Source organism: Gorilla gorilla, chromosome 3 (assembly GCF_029281585.2).
Source record: "Gorilla gorilla gorilla isolate KB3781 chromosome 3, NHGRI_mGorGor1-v2.1_pri, whole genome shotgun sequence".
Classification (NCBI taxonomy): Eukaryota; Metazoa; Chordata; class Mammalia; order Primates; family Hominidae; genus Gorilla; species Gorilla gorilla.
This window is the reverse complement of record NC_073227.2, coordinates 126,653,076-126,670,446: the sequence shown is the minus strand read 5'-3', so window position 1 is coordinate 126,670,446 and position 17,371 is coordinate 126,653,076. Positions and strand designations below refer to the sequence as shown.

The window sequence follows — 17,371 nt, the reverse complement described above, 5'->3', positions numbered from 1 at the left end:
ATTTGTTTGAAGTCATCTCACATTTAGTGCCTATTAATCTACCTAATGCTACCCTAAAGCAAGATTCAAGAGACTGAGAAGTGGAGAAATTTAGATCTCAACTCCTCTTTGAAATGCTTCCCAGAGAATATTTAAAAAACAGATATACCTTTATCACTGCTATCAAAGCAGGCATGAGGAAATTGTTTTTCTTTTAAGTCTAGGTGCTGTATGGGAAGTATTTCCCTTTTGTGTTAGAATTATTCAGAGCATGTACTTTTGCTTAACCTGTGAAAGTATCAGCAAATGTAGCTCATGGACAGATATTCAGCAGAGTTTTGGCACTTGTAATAGAGTTTCTACGTTGTGTTAAGTTTGCAGGTGAATGCAGGGTGGGCAGTAGAGCCATATTCCTTTACAAAATGTAGTTTGTCATGTTTTTAGGGTTATGGTTTTGAAAATTTACCAGAATACCATTAGTATTGCAGAAGTTATACGTGAAGACTTTGATGGGAAGCAGACTATGTCTGCAGCTGTTTACTAGCCTGATGGAAAACATGATCTGACTTACTCAAATTAGTGAGTTTTATTTTCCCCTGTTAAAACATTGCCTACTCACTGAATGAGATACTCGAAAGAATTTGGACACATTCTGGAATGTGGTCCAGAGTTGAATAATGAGCTACAGGTTGTAGTAATCAGAAATAGATGTTAGATATTCTTATTTTATAATATAAACTGATAATGGATGTTGAGGCTTTCATATCTTTTTTACTTTTGAGGACCCTAGTTTCAAAATGCATTTGAAATTATGGTAGTGAAGTCATGTGAATTAGAGATTTGTATTACTGATCTATATTTCTCTTCCTGTTTTACATGTTTTGTTTAAAGAAGGAAAATAATACCGAAAGATGCTCTACATTTAGACTTGTTATCTTGCAACAAACTTTTGCTTTCTGCCTCTCTTGTACCTTATATCTAATTGCCAAGTGTTGTTAATACAAACTTGGCAATAGTTCTCACATATCTCTGTCTTATACATTCTTTAGTTTAAATCTTCACTAACAAACAGCTTGGCTATTGCACTGTAACGTTCTAACTGGTCTTCCTGGCTTCAGCCATACTTCAGTCCTCCCACTTTTTCTGCTATGTTAATATTTTTGAAGATCAGTCCATTCTCTGTTCAGAAACACTTGGAGGTTCTCCATTTCTTTTTTTTTTTCCCCCAGAGGAAAAGGCATCTTATTAGCATAGGATCTGACTTCAATCTAATTCTCTCATTAAATAACTCCAATTACTACTACTGCTTCTCTAAATATTACTCTCTAACTCTCTTATTATTTCCAATGTGCCTAAATTGTGCAATTAGTTTTAATTATTCCTAATACACATTGAGGAGAGTGAATGCCAAAATTTTGAAATATACCATAAAAACTGAAAGTCTTTTTGCTCAACCCTGTTATCTCCAATCTTTAGTGCAATGTACAGCACTTCTTCAAGTAATACATCTTACTGTTTCCCTTCGTACTCTTCTTCTCAACCAAAGCAAAAATTATATTTTCCTCCTCCAAATGCCTATATTACACTGTAACCCTCTAGTAGTAAGATATCTTTCCCCCTTCAGGCTTATAATTGTTTGTCTACAGTTATAGAATTAAGGAAGGAATTGTTTATCTTCTCTAGTTAACGTTTTTGACATACATACTGTAATTTATTTATTCTGTCTCCTAAAGTTGTAAGTATAAAAGTTTCCATTTAGTAAATATGTGGCAAATGGACTATTGAATGAATGAACTATACTTTTAGGTTAGTCATGGAGTTTGAATATTTCCCTATTATCTTTTTTTTAATCATGTGCTACAATTTTATTTCTCAAACAAATGAATTTTGGTGAAAGTATGATGCAAATATGAATTTCTTTATGATATTCCTAGAAATGTTTTTTAAAAATAAAATGATATGGTTAGAGGAAATGAACTCTCAATTTCTTTTCTTGTGGCTCTGAGGAAGAATTCTTCCCTAAGCTGATAAAGGTTGTTGGCAGAATTTAGTTCCTCGCAATTAATTTTAGGACTGAGGTATCTATTTTCTTGATTACTGTGACTGAGTGCTGCTGTCAGCTTCTAGAGGCCGTCTACATTTCTTGTCATGTGTTTCTCTCTCCTGCTGCCCTGTGAAGAGGTTCCCTCTGCCAAGATTGTATGTTTCCTGAGGCTTTTCCAGCCATGCAGAATTGTGAATCAATCTAACTTCTTTTCTTTATAAATTACCCAGTCTTGGTATTTGTAGCAATGTGAGAACAGACTAATAAAGGGGATCAATAAAGAAATGAAGAAGGAAATTGAAAAATTTCTTGAAGCAATAATGGAATGGATAATGGAAACACAATATACCAAAACCTGTGGAATACAGCCAAAGCAGTATTAAAAGGGAAGTTAACAGCTATAATCATCTACATCAATAAAGTTAAAAAAAATCAAAGAATATAATGATGCTTACTCATAAACTAGAAAAGCAAGAGCAAACCAATCCCAAAATTAGTAGAAGAAAAAAAATAATAAAGATCACAGCAGAAATAAATGAAATTGAAACAAATGAAATAATAGAAAAGATTAGTGAAATGAAAAGTTTGTTTTGTTAAAAAAGATAAACAAGATTTACAAACCTTTAGATGGACTAAGAAAAAAAAGAGAAGACCCAACTAATAAAATCAGAGATGAGAAAGGAGACATCACAACTGAAACCATAGAAACTCAAAGGATCATTAGAGACTTCTATGAACAACTCTATGCCAATAAATTGGAAAATCTAGAAGAAATGGATAAATTGCTAGACACATGCAACCTACCAAGATTGAACCATGAAAAAAATCCAAAACCTGAACAGACCTATAACCAGTAATGAGATGGAAGCTGTAATAAAAAGTCTCCCAGCAAAGAAATGCCCTGGGCTAGAGGACTTTATAGCTGAATTCCGCCAAACTTTTCCAGAAAAGTTAGTGCCAATCATACTCAAACTGTTCTGAAAAATAAAGGAGGAAGGAATACTTCTAAACTCATTCTACGAGGCCAATATTACCCTGATACCCAAACCAGAAAAAGACACATCAAAGAAAGAAAACTACAGGCCAATATCCCTGAAAATCATTGATGCAAAACTCCGCCACAGAATGCTAGCAAACAATACATTAGAAAGATCATTCATCGTGATCAAGTGAGCTTTATCCCAGGGATGCAAGGATGGTTCAACATATACAAATCAATTAACATGATGCATAATATCAACAGAATGAAGGACAAAAACCATATGATCCTTTCAATTCATGCTGAAAAAGCCTTTGATAAAATTCTACAACCCTTCATGGTGAAAAACCCTTAACAAACTAGGGATATAAGCAACATAATAAAAGCCATGTATGACAGACCCACAGCTATTAATAGCATTATACTGAATGGGGAAAAACTGAAAGCCTTTTTACTAAGATCTGGAACATGGCAAGGATACCCACTTTCACTACTGTTATTCAACATAGTACTAGAAGTCCTAGCTAGAACAATTAGATAAGAGAAAGAAATCAAGGGCATGCAAATTGGAAAGGAAAAAGTTGAATTATGCTTGTTAACAGATAATATGATCTTATATTTGGAGAAAACTAAAGACTACACCAAAAAAAATGATTAGAAGTGATAAATGAATTCAGTAAAGTTGCATGAGACAAAATCAAAAGATAAAAATCAGTAACATTTCTATATGCCAACAGCAAACAACCTGAAAAAGAAATCAAGAAAATAATTCCATTTATAATAGCTACAAATAAAATAAATTACCTGGGAATTAATCATGAAGTGAAAGATCTCTACAATGAAAACTATAAAACACTGATGAAATAAAGAGGATACAAAAATGGAAATATATTTCATGTTTATGGATGGGACTAATCAATATTTTTAAAATGTTCATACTACCCAAAGCAATCTACAGATTCAATGCATTCTCTATCAAAATACCAATGACATTCTTTACAGAAATAGAAAAAACAATCCTAAAACTTATATGGAACCACAGAAGATCCAGAATAGCAACAGCTGTCATGAGCAAAAAGAATGAAACTGGAGGATTCAAATTTACTGACTTCAAATTATACTACAGAGCAACGAAAACAGCTCGGTATTTGCATAAAAATAGACACATATGCTGATGGAACACAATATAGAAACCAGAAACAAATCCTTACATTTACAATGAATTCATTTTTACCAAAGGCGTCAAGAGCATAAATTGAGGACAGGAAAGTCTTTTCAGTAAATGGTGCTGTGAAACTGGATTTCTATATGCAGAAGAATGAAACTAGACCTCTGTCTCTCAACATAAACAAAAATTCAAATCAAAATGGATTAAAGACTTAAATCTGACCTCAAGCTATGAAACTACTACAAGGAGACATTGATGAAAACTCTCTACTAGGACATCAGTCTGGGCAAAGATTTCCTGTGTAATACTCCACAAGCATAGGCAACCAAAACAGAACTGGACAAATGGCATCACATCAAGTTAAAAAACTTCTGCACAGCAAAGGAAACAATTTAAAAAGTGAAGAGACACTCACAGATTGGGAATAAATATTTGTAAACTGTCTGACAAGGGGCTAATAACTAGATTATTGAAGGAGCTCAAATAACTTTATAGGAAAAAATCTAATATTCCAATAAAAATGGGCAAAAGATTTGAGTAGACACTTCTCACAAGAAGACATACACATGGCACACAGGCTTATGAAAAGGGGCTGAACATCATTTATCATCAGAGAAATGCAAATCAAAACTACACTAAGATATCAACTCACTCCAGTTAAAATGGCTTTAATCCAAAAGACAGACAAGAATAAATGTTGGCGAGGGTGTGGAGAAAAGGAAACCCTTTTACGCTATTGGTGGAATGTAAATTCGTATAACTACTATGGAGAATAGTTTGGAGGTTCCTCAACAAAACTAAAAATAAGGCTACCATATGATCCAGCAGTCCCACTGCTGGGTATATACCCAAAAGAAAGGAAATCAGTATATCAAAAAGATATCTTCACTCCCATATTTGTTGCAGCACTGTTCACAATAGCCAAGATTTGGAAGCAACCTAACTGTCCATTAACAGATGAATGGGTAAAGAAAATATGGTACATATACACAATGGAGTACTATTCAGCCGTAAGAAAGAATTAGAGCCTGTCATTTGCAACCACATAGAATAAACTGAAGGTCATTTTGTTAAATGATATAAGCCAGGGACAGAAAGACAAACTTTACATGTTCTCACCTGTTTATTGGAACTCATGGAGATAGAGAGGATGGTTACCAGAGGCTGGAAAGGGTAGTGGGGCTGTGGGGATGAAATAGGGATAGTCAATCAGTACAAAAACATAATTAGAATGAATAAGATCTGGTATTTAATAGCACAACATTGTGACTATAGTCAACAATAATTTATTGTACATCTTAAAATTACTGAAATAGTATAATTGGATTGTTTCTAATACCAATAAAGGATAAATGCTTGAGGTAATGGATAACCCATTTATCCTGATATGATTATTACACATTGTATGCCTTTATCAGAATATATCACGTACCACATAAATATTTGTATCTATTGTATATGCACAAAAATTAAAATAAAAAAAATTTTAAAAAATCATCTGTGTGTAACCTCAGTGACGAATTTTTACAAGGTTCATTTACTCACTATATTTTCTGTATTCAATCAATTCCTTCACTTAGCGAGGAAACTTCAGTAAATTGACTCAGGTAGGAGATTAGTAATTAGGAGTTGCCCTGACTTCAAAGGAACATTTTGAATTTTATTTTGTGGTATTGTCTATATCCATAAAAGGTATAGAAAAGGTCTATATCCATTAAATTAACTAGTCTAATTTCCTGTTGGGAATTATCTGAAGAGCAGAAACTACTGAGTTAATAAATAATAAAGTGTGAGGGTAGAAGGATTACAACTAAATAAGCACTTGGAATTAGGCTACAAGAGACTCAGAGGTTTTTTTTGTTGTTTCATTTTATTTTGTCTTTTATCTTTGCTTCTTAGCTATATTTTATTTTTTGGGTTATTGCAATAGAGTTTACATTATGCATCCTTAAAATTTATGGTGTTTTATGAGTTAATTATACCCATTCACATATAAGATAGGAATCTTATAATGACATACTTCTATTTACTCCTCTTATCTTTTGGGTAGTTTTGTTATACATTTTATATTTACTTTTACATATATTATACATTTCACCATATATCTGTACTATTTTTGGCATTAAAGTTTCTTTAAAGACCTTGAGAAATGAAGAAAAAATTCTTTTCCATTTAATTATGTATTTGACATTTCATGAACTCTTTCTTTTTTTTTTTTTTTTTTGAGACAGTTTCACTCTGTTGCCCAAGATGGAGTGCAGTGGCACGATCTGGGCTCACTGCAACCTTTGCCTCCTGGGTTCAAGCAATTCTTGTGCCTCAGCCTACCGAGTAGCTGGGATTACAGGCACGCACCACCAGGCCTGGCTAATTTTTTGTATTTTTAGTAGAGATGGGGTTTCGCCATGTTGCTCGGGCTGGTCTCCAACTCCTGAGTTCAGGCAATCCACCTGCCTCGGCCTCCCGAAGTGCTAGGATTACAGGCATGAGGTGCTGCGCCCAGCCCACGAACTCTTTATTTCTTTGTTTCGATTCAAGTTTGATAACCTGTCCTTTCTGCCTGAAAAACTTCATTTAGTTTTGTATTTTTTTAGATCAAGTCAGATACTTACAAATTCTCACAGATTTTGGTAATCTGAAAATGCCTTCATATTACCTTATTTACTTTTTCTTGGCTATTATTTTATGAAAACATGCAAACATAGTAAAATTGAAATAATTAATGCAATATACCTAGATTTTCTAATTAACATTTTAATTATAACTAACTTTAACTATTTTAACATTTAATTGTAGCTAAATTTAACCCATCTTTATTATTTTGATGTATTTCAAAGTAATTGCTGATATGAGGACACTTCGTTCCTAAATAGTTTAGCATGTATACAACTAACTACATTTCAATATGTGTTTATGTTTTAGTTTTAGGTTAAATTTACATTTGGTGAAGTACACAAACTTTTTAAGTTTACATTTGATGTGTTTTTACAAATGTGTATACACTTTTATAAACTAAATGCATTAAGACTAGATTACCACCATTATCCGAGAAATTTTCCTCATGTCCCTTCCCAGTAAATCTATGCACCTCCCCTCCTGCAGTTTCCAAGCAACTAGTTTTCTGATTTTTTAATCGTGGGTTAGTTTTGCTTATTCTAGCACTTTATATTATTGGAGTCATTCAGTATATACTGTTTTGTGTAAGACTTCTTCCTTCATTCAGCATAATTTCTGAGGGTCATCCATGTGGTTTCATGTATCATAGTTCATTCGTTTTTGTTGCTGAGTTGTATTCTGTTTTATAAATATTTTTGTTTTTCAATTTTCTCTTGTTGAACTTCTTGGCTATTTTCAGGGTTTTGGCTATTATGACTAAAGCTGATATAAATGCCCTGTTAAGTCTTTTTTTGTGTCCTTCTGTTTTCATTTTTCATGAGTAAATACTTTGAGCAGAATTGTTGTGTTATAGGGTATTAATCATGTGTATGACTAATATTTTATATAAACATCATTAGACCTTTTTCCAAAATGTTATACCTTTTACATATTTTCACCAACAATATATAATTTCTCCACATCTTTTCCAGGAATTGATGCTTTTAGTCTTTTACTTTTAGCCATTTGTACAAGGTATAAAGTAGTATTTCATTATAGATTTACTTTGCATTCCCATGATATTCAAAGGATATTGAGTATTTTTCATGTACTTATTAGGTATTCATATCATCACATATGTATTTGTTCAATTTTTTGTCATTTTAAGTGGATTGTTTCTCATTATTGATTTGTAGGCATTCTTTGTGTATTCTCTATATTCTACATACATATTGTTAGATTTTTTTGCAAATATTTTCTGCCTCTTTGGCTTGCCATTTTATTTTATTTATTTATTTTATTTTATTTATTTTATAATGGAGTCTCACTCTTGCCCAGGCTGGAGTGTGCCTGGAACTGCACCGCCTCCTGGGTTCAAGTGATTCTTCTACCTCAGCCTCCTGAGTAGCTGGGATTACAGGGGCCCTCCACCACGGCCGGCCAATTTTTGTGTTTTTAGTAGATATGTGGTTTCATCATGTTGGTTGGCCAGGTTGGTCTCGAACTCTTGACCTCAGGTGATCAACCCGCCTCAGCCTCCCAGAGTGCTGGGATTATAGGCGTGAGCCACACTGCGCCTGGTGAGACTTGCCTATTTTTTAAAGATATATTTTGATGAGCAGAAGTTATTATTATTATTGTGTTTAGAGATAGGCTCTCACTGTGTTACCCAGGCTGGTCTCAAACTTCTGGGTTCAGGCAGTCCTCCTGCCTCAGCCTCCCAAATAGCTGGGACTACAAGTGTGTGCTACTGCACCCAGCTTAAAAGTTACAGTTTGTGATCAAGTCTAATGTGTCAAGTTTTTCTTCTGTGGTTACTGCTTTTTATATCCTGTTTGAGAAACCTTTGCCTACTCTGAAGTCATGAAGATATTCCCATATTTTATATTTTATTCTAGAATCATTATAGTTTTCGATTTTATGTTGGCTCTATGATTCATCTCAATTTAATATTTGTATATAGTGTTGAGGTTACTTTTTCCCATACTGATATCCAGTTGCCTTACCTCTGATCATTTAAAAGAATTTTCATTTTTGATTGCATTCCTTTGGTGCCATTATTGAAAATTAAAAGGACATATAAGTATAGATCTGTGTCTGAGCTTTTTGTATTATTTCATTGCTCTATGTTTCTGTTCCTATGCCAGCATCATAACATCTTGATGATTATAGCTTTATAGTAAATCTTCAAGTCAGTAAATATAGATTTTCCAATTTTGTTCTTCTGTTTCAAGATTGCTTTAGCTATTTTTGGTTCTTTGTATTTTTATATAAATTTTATAGTAAGTTTCTCAATTTCTAAAATTTCTGTTGGCATCTTGATTGAGGTTGCGTTGCATGTATGGATCAATTTGGAAAGAACTGATATCTTTAAAAATATTGAGTCTTCCACTAGATTAACATGTTATTTCTCTCCAAATTTTTAAGTCTTCCTTAGTATCTCTCAACAGTGTTTTATAGTTTATGATATAGAGTTCTTGCTTTACTTTTTAAAAATTTTTTCCTAAGTAGCTTATGTTTTTGATATGATTGTAGGTAAAATTCAGTTTTATTTTCCAATTGTTTGCTGCTAATATATAGAAATATGTAAATTTTTTATATTGACACTTTCTCTGTAACTTTGCTACATTATATTTACTTATTAGTTGAAATAGTTTTTTGGTGGATTCCTTAGGATTTTCTACATAAACAACCATATCATTGTTGAATAGAAATGTTTACAACTTCTTTTTTAACCTTTATGGCTTATATTTCTTGTTCTTGACCTGTTTCACTAGATAGGACCTCCACTACAATGCTGAATACAAATATTGAATGGTCAATATTTCCTAGTTTTTTATCTCAGGGAAAAATGTTAAGTATTTCACCATTATATACGGTCTTAGCTGTAAGGTTTTTATATATGCCTTTTATCACATTGAGTTAGGTACTCTTATATTTCTGATTGGCTAAGGGTTTTTAAAATCAGAAGTATTTAATTTTGTTAAATGCGTTTTTGAATCTCTATTGAGACTATGATATGATTTTTCTTCTTTAATGAATATGTAAATTGCTTTGATTTTGAATTCTTTTTTTGTGTGTATGTGTGACAGGATCCTGCTCTGTCATCCAGGTATGATCATAGCTCACTGCAACCTCTAACTCCTGGGCTCAAGCAATCCTGCCTCACCCTCCCAAGTAGCTGGGACTGCAGGCACACACCACCATACCTACATACTTTAAAGCTTTTTGGTATAGATGGGCTCTTGCTGTGTTGCCCTGGCTTGTCTTGAATTCCTGGGCTCAAGTGATCCTCTCACCTTGGCCTCCCAAAGCACTGAGATTACAGACCTGTGCTACCATGCTCAGCCGATTTTGAATTCTTAAAATTGAGATGTAATTCACCTGTTAAAAATTCATGGTTATGAAATGGAAAATTCAGTGGCTCTTAAAGAGCCACTTCACAAGATTGTACAGCCATCACCATTGTCTAATTCTAGAACATTTTCATCACTCCAAAAAAGAATGAGCAGTCCCTCGCCTTCTCTCTCCCCACCCCTGGAAACCACTAATCCACTTACTTCCTGTATGAATTTACCTACCCTGACCTTTTCATATAAATGGAATTATACAGTATGTGACTTTTTGTGCTTAGCTTCTTTCACTTAGCATAATGTTTTTAAGGTTCATCCATGTTATAGCATGTATTAGTACTTCATTTATTTGTATTGCTAATTTTCTACTGTATGTCTTTACCATAGTTTGTTTATTCATTTATGGGTTGATGGACATTTGGATTGTTTCTACCTTTTGGCTGTTATGACTAATTTTGCCATGAACATTCATATGTATTTGATTGAATACCCGCTTTTAGTTCATATTGGAATGGAAATTTTAGGTCAAATGGTAATTCTGTGTTTACTTTTTTGACAAGCCATTTCCAAAAATAGCCCTACCACTTACTATCCCACTAGCAATGCACAAAGGTTCCATTTACTTCACATCCTTACCAACATTTGTTATTTTTCATCTTTTGATTGTTGACATCCTGGTGGGTATGAAGTAGTATCTCACTGTAGTTTTCGTTTGCATTTCCCTAATATAATCAATAATGTGTTGTTCTTTGTCCCAAGTTCCTGTCCCAGAGCTTCAAAAACCCTTGGAATTTCCTGAGTAATAGGATTGACTTGTTATTCATGATGGCTTCTTTAAGCCATAGCTGAGTATTCTGATGAGGTGACACTTGAAAGCCTCTAGCTTCAGGAAGGGGGCTATTTCGAAAGACCAAACGTGATAGAAAGTTGGAACATTTTATTAGTTTTCTATGGCTACTGCAACAAATTAGGTAGCTTAAAATAACAGAAGTTTATTCTCTCTCAGCTCTGGAGGCCAGAATTCAGAAAACTTACTGTGTTGGCAGGGCCACACCCCCTTTGGAGGCTTTCAATAAAAATCCTTCTGTTCCTTTTCCAGTTTCTGGTGCCTGTTGGCATTCCTTGGCTTCTTTGGCTTGTGGCCACATCACTTCAATCTTTGCCCCTGTCTTCACATCACCTTCTTCGTGTGTCTTCTCGTCTATGTGTCTCCCTTTTATAAGAATGCTCGACATTGAATTTTGAGCCTACCTGGATAATCCAGGATGATTTTCTCAAATGAAAACACCCTTTTTCCAAATAAGGTAACATTCAGAGGTGCCAGGGGTGAGGATGTGCACAAATCTTTTTGGGGCCCTCCTTTCAGACAAGCTAACCAGCAAATAAACAAAAGACACATGCTCTAAAAATATTATTTCAAATGCAGAAAAGATTTTCTATTAGATTTCAATTCTACTTGCTGCCCCTATAAACAAAGTTCATTTTCTTTAGAAAAGAGGTCAGGAAAAAAAGTTTTATTTTGTTGTTTCAAAGTCATTGTTGTGAGGCATATATCTCATATGATTTGTATAAAAATTTATTATGTCTAAGATTTAGATATCCCAGTTAATATCAGATCTTTTCAAGAGGAATTTCATCTTAAGTTGTATTCCTTTTACATTTTGTTGTTATAGTTATAATTGTAAAGCCAAGGGTTGAATTTTCATCCATTTATCCAGATCCAGTCTTTAATTTAGTCACAAAGTTTGTGACTTAAAAATCTGTATATTACAAAAGGTTGATAGACCTATTAAAGGGCTATACTTATAGTAGTGGTTGTGATATGGTTATCTTTATCATTGCTATTAACTGTTACTGTAGGTAGGTAGAAATATCAGGTTATTCAATGGGACCTACTAGACTATTCAGTTAAGTGAACCCATAATTGGGATTTAAATTTTAAACTTTTACCCTGTACTTATCCACGCGATTGGTTTGCTTTGCTTATATTCTATTACATCTTTGCTATATGCAAAACACCCTTAACTGTAGTTAAAAGTTAAAGAGGCCAGGTGAGGTGACTTATGCTTGTAATCCCAGCACTGTGGGAGGCCGACGTGGGCAGATCACGAGGTCAGGAGATTGAGACCATCCTGGCTAACACAGTGAAATCCCATCTCTACTAAAAATACAAAAAAAAAAATTAGCTGGGTGTGGTGGCGTGCACCTGTAGTCCCAGCCACTCGAGAGGCTGAGGCGGGAGAATGGCATGAACCTGGGGGGCAGAGCTTGCAGTGAGCCAAGATCGCACCTCTGCACTCCAGCCTGGGCCACAGAGCGAGACTCTGTCTCAAAAAAAAAAAAAAAAAAAAATTAAATAAACAATGACTTTGGAGCTGAGTAAGCCTAGATATTTTCTTAGTTGAAAAAAAAAATTGTCGTCAGCATCAAGAGAAATTAAGTTGATGACTTCTTTCTATGAACTTATTCTTGGAAGAGAAAGGATGATGGGGGCTATACACACATTAAGAAACGTATGTAACACGGAAAGAAACCAATATTTGAGTACCTACTTTATACCAGGCTCTATAAGCATGTTATATTTAAACTTTACCACATAGCTGTACTGGTGGTTATTATTACCTCATTTTAAAGATTAAGAAAGATACTTAGAGGTTAGATGACAGTTAGAAAAAGATAGCCCAGGGGTTTAAACTTTGTTCTGTTTAAATCTAAAACCTATCATCTTTGTTCTATACTATACCTTCCTGTATACCTGAAAGTGAAACAGGTTCATTTATATTCTCCTTCTAGGACAGCGGTTCTCAAAGTGTGGTTCATCATCATTATCACCTGGGAACTTATTAGAACTATAAATTCTTGGGACTCATCTTAGATACTGTATCAGAATTGCAGGGAGTAGAACCCAGCAATATCTATATTAATGAGCCCTTAAGGTGATTCTGTACCGTTGCTTTTGATGAAAGGTTCTTAAAATTCTTCCATTGGTGGGAAACCTAGAAATCAATGTGCTCTTTGTAGAACAATATGAGATACTGACTTATACAACTTAAGAACAGTTGTTTTTTTGTTTTTGTTTTTGTTTTTGGGACAAAGTCTTGCTCTATCGCCCAGATTGGAGTGCAGTGGCGTGATCTCAGCTCACTGCAACCTCTGCCTCCTGGGTTCAAGCAATTCTCCTGCCTCAGCCTCCCAAGTAGCTGGGATTACAGGCTCCCACCACCACACATGGCTAATTTTTGTATTTTTAGTAGAGATGGGGTTTTGCCATGTTGGTTAGTCTGGTCTGGAACTCCTGACCTCAGGTGATCCGCCTGCCTTGGCCTCCCAAAGTGCTGGGATTACAGGTGTGAGCCACCACTGTTAAGAACAGTTTTAAAGTATTTGAGCTAAATTAGCTACCATCGTATAGATTCTGGTTGAAATAAGTGATTACAGATATTGCACAAGAAAACAACACACATAGGAGAACCTAAAATTAAGAATCCATATTTATTAATATTATATTTTTTGTGAATTGGTAAAAGATAACTGTTCTCCAATTTTTACACAGTATTCCTGGGTCATTATGGGATTATATGGATAAGAGCTTTTTCTTACTCTTTTTTGTGAAGCTTGCTGTAATTGGTATGATCTTCCTTATATCATAGTATTGAGAACTGAAAATCTAGTTCAGGGTTAGGTGAAATAGACAGAACTAACTAATTCAAGGTGATCTGGTTTAGGAAAAAATATTTATTTATATAGGTAAGCAGAACTCAGAGTTCTACATTAAAATTTGGAGACAAAGCTTTGGCTATTAAAGTATTATTTTGCTTTGTCTGCCTTCCTATTTATGAATCATAGGAAGCTTATGGAGTCTAGTAGAAGTAGTTAAGAATAAAATCTGGCTATTTTTGGATTTTCTGATCTAAATATAATCACTGTATCACCCCAACTGCTGACAAATACAAGGGACGTGGTAAATAGGGTTTTTTCAGCAATCATACTGGTCATAAGTTACTTAAGACAGACCAATACTTATTTAACTGAACATTTCAGTTTGACAAACTTTTGTTTACAATATGCTGTCTTGCAGACACTGTAATAAGCAACCCATATTATTCAGGCCCTCTCCCATTCATTATTTGAGATGGGTAGGGTGATAAATTAGTCATCTAAAATATTAGTCCACTTAAAAATGTGAATTGGTCTCAAATCAAAATTCTGAACAGTAATAGAAATTTGTTTCTCTTTTTTTTTCACATGGCAATATATGCAATAATTTTAATTTAAAAAACAACTTTGGAATGATACAGGGTACAGATTTAACCCACTATATGCCATGATAAGTTCTGTCTTAGAGAAAAGTTGCAGTCTTCCAACATCCCAAATGCTGCCAGGGTATGGGGAGTTGGACTTATTACCTAGTGTGTTTGCACAGCCAGAATTAGTGACTATGATGACAAAAGAGGTTTTGAAGTTTCTGTGCAAGGATAGGAAAAAATGCTTAGGAGAGGAAAACATTGATGGGGCAGAAATATGCAGCCAATCTTGAGATCCTCCAGACCTGTATATCAAATGGTGATTTTATTCTCACAGAGAAGTTAGAAAACGGTTCTTCTGATTCAGTTATGTCAGGAGAATAGTTGGAGAACTCAATTTGCAATTTTTGTTAATTTATAGGATATATACATATGATGTAACAAAATATATTGTATAGTTTCAGAAAAACCCTGGGATTTTTGAGGGAGACTTGGACTTTTTGTTTATTTTGTTTTGCTTGTAAGATGATTAAGATTCTGTGCAGGGCCGATAGCTCATTGATCTCCATTTAGCTTCTGTTTGGTGTTACATTTTTTACTTTATAAATTTGCAAATGGAGGCAGGGTGAAGTTGGAACACTGTCTAAGCATAACAAATCAGTGACAGAGCCTCCTGGCTTTATGTCTGAACCTCAAACCGCTAGACTATGTTTTCCATATGTATTTGATTTTACCAAGTTAATTTTCTGCTGAGAAGAAAAGTTATCTAGTATTCAAGTTGGAAAGTTAATTTCCCAATTTATTGTCTCCTATTGAGAATTAGATACATTCCAGACTTACAGGGTTCTATTTTGATTATTTTGGAGTTAAAGCTAAATTGTAAAATATGCCTAGTCTCACAACTGAAAGTCAGATGGACTGATTACTTTTTTTAGACTTACTATAAAACAATCTTTAGGTAGCAGTTTATCAATGCAATTTCCATTTCAAAACATCTGAATCTGAGGCAAATACATTCTTAAACTTAGCAGGGATAGGTGTGTCCTTTCAGTCTAAAACATGTGTGCCCAGTACTGAAATGTGTTATTTCCTTTTTCAATTCCAGAAACTGTTGTATTTTTCATCCTTTTTGCTCTGTCAAATATTGTGGTATTTTTTTACAAAACATCAAAATTTAGTAAGTGATAAGTGTCAAATTAAAAGCCTCAAAGACACCAGCTCATCATTGGAAACACCCTCCCCAAATTCTGGAATTATAAACTAATGAGTCTTTAAAAGTTATATACTAGCTGAGCTCTTTTGTGTTCAAGTTATAAAGGAAAGTTTCTTTGAAGATAACACAGAATTATTCACTTGTAATATTATCTGAACATTAATCATTAGTAAGCATTTTATTTTTCCTCTCCATTTCTTAAATTACACAGTAGCTAACCATTAATATATTTCATCTGTACTTCCTCTCTCTTAACATTTTAATTCAGGCTGATACCAAGTAAGGAATATTTTAGACCAAAAGGAAAATTTCTGTGGGAGTGATCAGGTTTTATAAGGTGAAAGAACATCTTGAACTCATAGAATGCAGAAATGTGTTTCCTCCCTTGGTTAGCTGACAGTATGGGTGTTTTGGCTTGTGGAGTGGCCCTTAGAAATATCGTGGATCATGGATCTGAGGAAATAGCATGTGTGGTTTTAGTTATCACTTATACATGAATGATTTCCAAATCTATCTCAGCAACCTTGACCTCTCATTCTCTTTCCTGGCCTCTATTTCTTGCAATTTGAGTAACATCTCTTCTTGGAAATGTTGCAGATACCTAAAAGAGCTGATGGTTTGAGGCCAGTAGTAATCTCTCTCAACAATTTAGTCTAATTTACAGTTTTAGACAGATATTAACAAGATTATCCTGTTACCCAGTATATCCTGATTTATTCCTGTTTCTTTCAGTAAATAAAAGACTAGAAGAGTTGTATTTTCAGCAAATGAATTCTTTTTGTGGATAGCCATTGGGTGAACTTGAGCAACTTGTGTTTTCTTGACTAACTAAAAGATTATACATTCTCTCTTGAGGTGTTATTCTATTAGTGGTAAATAATTTAATTATCTTTCCCCCTTGTACCATTGTGTGATATTATTTTATATATGTATTTTAACAGCTATTTTTAATACATGCTTATTGAACATGCACATTACAGACACTGATAGATATAGGGAGTCATAGTTGAATAAGCTAGTCCATACTCAAGATACAGTGGGAAAGACAAGCTTATATAGAAATAATTACCATAAAATCAAGAAACCCTCAAGTGTGTACTGTCGGAAATCAAGAAAGGGAGTTCAATTCTACCACAAGGGAGAGCCATTGAATGAGAACCCATTACGGATCTTTGCAAAAAATTATTGAAATGACAAACCATATCCGTCAGAATAAAGAATGATGTCAAAAAGGGGCCGCTTGGCTGGGGTAACAGAGGAGGCTTAGAGAACAGGGACCCCAAGGTCTTGATGAGCTTAAAGAGTGGGTCCTCAGGAATGAGGAATAGAGAAGTATAGGAGATAGTAGTTAAAAATCTGGATGTTTTAAGTAAATATAGGTTGTGCAGTGTCTCATTGTGACAGACTATCTGTATTTGGGAGTATTGGCTGGGGTTAGATGAAAACCTGTGGCTGTGAACATACGAAGTCTTCCATTCTGCGTAAGAATTAAATCCATGATCTTGGCCTCAGTATGTTTTAACCAACAACTACAGATGATTTATGGACGATTTAATCATGAAGACAGTAAATTGCCTTTGAAATATATCTGGAAAGGGATAAAAAAATATACTTGGGATTATACCAACCTAATAGATTTGAAAATTTATTGAGCCATGTTGAAAATCCAAATACAACCAAGTTGACTCATACCTAGAAACTATCAACATCTTTTTTGGTGATGGTGGTGGTGGTGATAGTGTTTTTCTCTTTTAGATTTTAAGCTTACTTTCCCAAGATTTATGACTTTTGTAGGT

General features: G+C 34.2%; 1 protein-coding gene across 5 annotated transcripts in view; it reads left to right on the top strand.

Annotated features, from left to right (window-relative positions):
* Nucleotides 1–17,371, top strand: part of TBCK (TBC1 domain containing kinase) — a 265,095-nt gene that overhangs the window by 31,422 nt on the left and 216,302 nt on the right. The gene's annotated exons all lie outside the window — the stretch shown is intronic.